This window comes from Biomphalaria glabrata, chromosome 9 (genome assembly GCF_947242115.1).
Source record: "Biomphalaria glabrata chromosome 9, xgBioGlab47.1, whole genome shotgun sequence".
Lineage (NCBI taxonomy): Eukaryota > Metazoa > Mollusca > Gastropoda > Planorbidae > Biomphalaria > Biomphalaria glabrata.
This window is the reverse complement of record NC_074719.1, coordinates 26,027,860-26,033,859: the sequence shown is the minus strand read 5'-3', so window position 1 is coordinate 26,033,859 and position 6,000 is coordinate 26,027,860.

Below are 6,000 nucleotides of genomic sequence, written 5' to 3'. Positions count from 1 at the left end.
GCAACCTTAGTAACTCAAAGTTAACAGCTGACATTCTTTTTTAATTTTAAATCTTTATTGGTTGCTGGCTTGGCTTACATTGCATTATCTGCAAGAATTCCTAAATCTTCATTGGTGGCTGGCTTGGCTTACATTGCATTATCTGCAAGAATTCCTAAATCTTCATTGGTGGCTGGTTTGGCTTACATTGCATTATCTGCAAGAATTCCTAAATCTTCATTGGTTGCTGGCTTGGCTTACATTGCATTATCTGCAAGAATTCCTAAAATCTTCATTGGTTGCTGGTTTGGCTTACATTGCATTATCTGCAAGAATTCCTAAATCTTCATTGGTGGCTGGTTTGGCTTACATTGCATTATCTGCAAGAATTCCTAAATCTTCATTGGTTGCTGGCTTGGCTTACATTGCATTATCTGCAAGAATTCCTAAATCTTCATTGGTTGCTGGCTTGGCTTACATTGCATTATCTGCAAGAATTCCTAAATCTTCATTGGTGGCTGGCTTGGCTTACATTGCATTATCTGCAAGAATTCCTAAATCTTCATTGGTTGCTGGCTTGGCTTACATTGCATTATCTGCAAGAATTCCTAAATCTTCATTGGTGGCTGGCTTGGCTTACATTGCATTATCTGCAAGAATTCCTAAATCTTCATTGGTTGCTGGCTTGGCTTACATTGCATTATCTGCAAGAATTCCTAAAATCTTCATTGGTTGCTGGCTTGGCTTACATTGCATTATCTGCAAGAATTCCTAAAATCTTCATTGGTTGCTGGTTTGGCTTACATTGCATTATCTGCAAGAATTCCTAAATCTTCATTGGTTGCTGGTTTGGCTTACATTGCATTATCTGCAAGAATTCCTAAATCTTCATTGGTTGCTGGCTTGGCTTACATTGCATTATCTGCAAGAATTCCTAAATCTTCATTGGTTGCTGGCTTGGCTTACATTGCATTATCTGCAAGAATTCCTAAATCTTCATTGGTGGCTGGCTTGGCTTACATTGCATTATCTGCAAGAATTCCTAAATCTTCATTGGTTGCTGGCTTGGCTTACATTGCATTATCTGCAAGAATTCCTAAATCTTCATTGGTTGCTGGCTTGGCTTACATTGCATTATCTGCAAGAATTCCTAAATCTTCATTGGTTGCTGGCTTGGCTTACATTGCATTATCTGCAAGAATTCCTAAATCTTCATTGGTTGCTGGCTTGGCTTACATTGCATTATCTAAAATAGTATCTAATAACATTGCCACCTTGATTTAATCCTCGTTTGGTGCTTGCTATCAAAATGACGTTTTAATGCGTTCAGTTGAATAGACTCGTCTTATAGAACTTTGGTATGACGTATTCGAGTTTTTTCCATTCCACCTTTAACCATTAGAATAAAATCATGCCATCAAAAAGTTGTTTTATTTCATTTTCCTTATGTCATGGGTATTTCCATAATGAAAATATAACCTTCAGTAACATGGACTATAAAACGATGGGGTATTAGTAATTATAAACAGAGGTGCTTTTCAATTACGTCACGACGTGAGTAAGTGTTACTTGCGCCATGCACTTTGATGGACAGTAATTAAACTGTTTAAACATTTTTATAGTACAACAATTAAAATGTTCTGATTGTCTGCAACATCTAAATAAATCTATATTCGAATAGCAATTATATAAAAATGGACAAACTTTGTACAGTGTCATGTTTTACAACTTATAGGACAAAACAAAATCCAATCCATATTTTCGATCTGGCTACATCTGGCAAATCGCCAAGCTTGTTGAAATTCAACAGTTAAAGTAAGCAATATTAAAAAAAAAAATTAAAACAATGCAACAATAACCAGCCAATAATTATTTTAATGTCCTTTTTTATGTATTGAAGACGTATTTTTTAGCTTCAAACCCCGCTGAAGTGGGGTTTAAACTCAAAACCCCTTTGAGTGTGTAATTTGCTTTTTTATGTTAAAGAGGGGGTTTTATCGTAAATTTCGGAGGGGTTTTAAAATCAAAATCTTCTTTAACTGTGCTCTTGGAATTTGGGGATTGTAGTTTGCATTTTTTGTTATTTTGTTTTATAGAAGAGGGGGGATTTAACTGCAAAACCCCCTGGTAGGGGGTTTTAAACTCAAAACACCCTTGGCTGTGCTGGGGCAAGTGATGGTTTAGCATTAAAATCTCATCTAAAATAAACAAAATCAAAGCAAAACATCAGTAACTAAATGTGTCGTTGTGTAATTGTGTAGTTAAGGCTTTGCCTTTAAGCACTCATTTCATCTAATATATAAATAGGATTATTTAAAATGCTGTGTTATATTACTGACAGTAATTTAGGGCTTCTAGTGTTCCCCATCCTCTCTGAATGTGTTGTTGACAAATCTAATCTAATAATAGATGTAAGTAAGTAGAATTCTTTCTATCTGATGCAGTGATTGTTCTGTAGTCACAGATTAATAATAAATTACTGTAGACGTTACTATTTAATAATGATAATAACGAGACTGTCTTGATCAAGGTAGACATATATAACTAACTTTTATTTCCGTCCGATTCTTTGCTTTCGCATAAAACATAGACAACAAACAATGACGTAATATCTTCTAATATTAACACATCCTTCCTTTTGAAGCTATTATCACATCCTTCCTTTTAAAGTTCTTAATACTTATATTTACAAGGAATTTTGACAACTCGACCACTTCTGGTTGTCTTGACCGGCACAGCAAGTTCTCTAGATGTTGGTTCATAATTGTCTGTTTCTTTTGTTCAAACAGTTTGCTGTTCATTGTCTTCGTCGGTGTCATATTACCCAGAGATGTCTTCTTCGTAGCTCTTGTTTAAAAACCGTTGATTTCGTCTGTATGTTTTCCCATCATTTGTCTTTATGATGTAAGATCTGGGTGATGGATGTTTCTTAATGACGACTGCTTTCTGCCATGTTTGTCCTAGACGAACTCTCACCTTCTCCCCGACAGAGTAGTCTTTAGGTAACCTTGCTTTTGAATCGTATTTTACTTTGCTTTTCCTCTGTCGTTCGTTGAGTAATGTCTCTGCATTTTCAGCTATCGATGGTTTCAATAGTTTGGGATCATTTGGAATGATGTCCCTGAGTCTTCTACTCATCAGCAGTTGTGATGGCGAATAAAGCAGTCCGCTTATCGGAGTATTTCTATACTCGAGCATAGCGAGATATGGATCTTTCCCACTTTTGTATGCTTTGTTGAATATCTGCTTTACGATACCAACATACACCTCACTTTGTCCATTTAATTGAGGGTACCTGGGACTTGATGTTGTTATCTTGAAACCCCATTCAGAAGCAAACTCTCTATATTGATAGCTATTGAATGGGATATTGTCGCTCACTATTTCTTCTGGTATGCCATGTCTAGCAAAAATACCTTTCATTGCCCTGATAACACATTCTGCTGTTTTGTTCTCTAGTCGTTTATTTCAGGATATTTGGAGAAATAGTCCACAACAAGCAAATAGTCATTGTTTCGCCATTCAAACAAATCTGTCGCAACCTTTTTCCATGGTCTGTCTGGTACAGCATGAGGTAGCAATTTTTCCTTCACATTATTTCTTTTGAACGTTGCACATGTTGCTCATTTCATTATTGTCGAAAAAATATCTTTGGACAATCCTGGCCAAAACACACTCTGTTTTGCCTTGGATCTGGTTTTCTCAAGACCAAAATGACCTATGTGCAACTTGTCGAGAATTTCATTTCTCATACTTGAAGGAATTATAATTCTGTTCTCATAAAACAATATTCCATTCTCTTCATGAATAATGTCTTTAAATGACCAATACACTTTCACTGTTTCATGAACTTGAGTTTTTATCTTTGGCCAACCTTCTCTGACATAATTCATTACAAGTTTTAATTTAGCATCAGATTCAGTTTTCCTTCTAATTTCAATAATCTTCTGATCACTTCCCGGAAACTGTGCTGTTGCGCTATGAATTCTCATAACCATGTCCATCATTTGAATTTGATTGTTCTTGACCATTGATGTACGCACGCGATAACGTATCAGCTATTTGCATTTTTGAACCTGGAGTGTAAGTTACTGTTAATTGATATCTCAACAGTCTTAACATCATCAACTGAAGTCTTGGTGAAATCTTATGTAAAGGCTTCGTCACAATAGTTTGCAAAGGTTTGTGATCTGATTGTACAGTCACAGTTCTTCCAAAAATATAATGGTGAAAATGTTCAGCTGCAAACACTATAGCTAACATTTCCTTTTCTATTTGTGCATATCTACACTCTGTTTCTGTCAATGATCTTGACGTATACGCAACTGGTTTATCTTCTTGCATTAAACATGCTCCCAACCCTTTAGAAGAAGCGTCACGCTGAATAGTAACTGGCTTTTCAGAGTTAAACAATTGCAGAACTGGAGCTTCACTAAGTGTTTTCTTTATTAGTTGGAAAGCATTTTCTTGCTCTGCATTCCACTGCCACAATACATCTTTCTTTAGCAATTCACGCAATGGACTGGTAATTGTTGACATGTTTGGAATGAAACTTGACAGAAAGTTCAACATCCCTAGCAGTCTTTGAATTCCCTGTTCGATCTGTTGGTGCTGGCATCTCCATTATTGCTTTGATTTTAGCTGGATCTGGACGAATACCATCTGCTCCAATTTGTCTTCCGAGATAATTAATACCAGAAAGTTTATATTGTATCTTGTTCTTGTTGAACTTTACATTGTTCTTTCTAGCTCTCTCCAGAACGTTTTCAAAAATTTGATCATGTTCTTTTTCATCTTTTGCTGCAATCAGCATGTCATCTGACATGATATGTACACCTGAGATGTCTCCGAATACTTGATAAGCACGTTTCTGTAATACTTCACTAGCTGAGGATATACCAAAAGGCATTCTCAAGAATCTGTATCTTCCAAACGGAGTATTGAATGTACATAAATAAGAGCTTGGTTCATCCAACTCCACTTGCCAATATGCATCCTTTTGATCAAGTATACTAAACACTTTTGCTGCTCCCAGTGAACTATTGATTTGATGTTGGTATAGTGAAATGTTCTCTCATTATATATTTGTTCAGTTCTCGGGGATCTAAACACAACCTCAAAGAATTATCTTTCTTCTTTGCTATAACCAAGTTATGAACCCATTGTGTTGGTTCATCAACTTCTGTGATCACTCCATCTTGTTGCATTTGTGTGAGTTTTCTTTTTAATTCTTCATAGAGTGATGGTGCAACTCTGCGCGCACATTGAATAACTGGTTTTGCATCTGACGTCAGTTTAATGTGATACTTCATTTTGTATGTTCCAAGTCCTTCGAATACTTGCTTATATTTTTTCATTAACACTTGTGGAACTTCATTTTGTTGCTTGACATCGTGTACTTCGGCATTTCTCTTTGCCTCAATTAGTTTTAAAGCAATAGATGTCTTCAGTCCTAGTATAGGATTTATACTTTTCTTGATCACGTACAGATCATCTTTAACTTCTACATCGCCGACTTTAAATGTGACCGATGCAACTCCCTTCAGTTCTAATGCTTCATCCCCCAATGCTCGTATGGTGGTATTTGAATTCTTTAACTGAGTATCAATTTCTAAATTGTTCCACGTTGACTCTGATATCACATTAGCTTGTGCTCCTGTGTCAATCTTCATTTTGACTATTTTTCCCATAATATTGACATCAACCATCCAAACTTTGACATTGTTGTCAGTACCAATTGCCTCAAACCACAACTCATTTACTTGGCTTGACTGACTTTCATCTTCCAGTAAATCAACAGCCTTGAAGTGTTTCGACCGACATTTTACAGCGAAATGATTTCTTTTTTTACATTTTCGGCATGTCTGTCCGAATGCTGGGCTATTGTATTTTCCATGAGATCTACCACAAGATCTGCAATCTCTAATGATACTTGTTACATGATTCTTTGCCATTTTTCCCTGTGAGGTTTTGACTGGCTTTCTATCTTCTGTCTTCTTTAATATATATTAGCAGCATCCA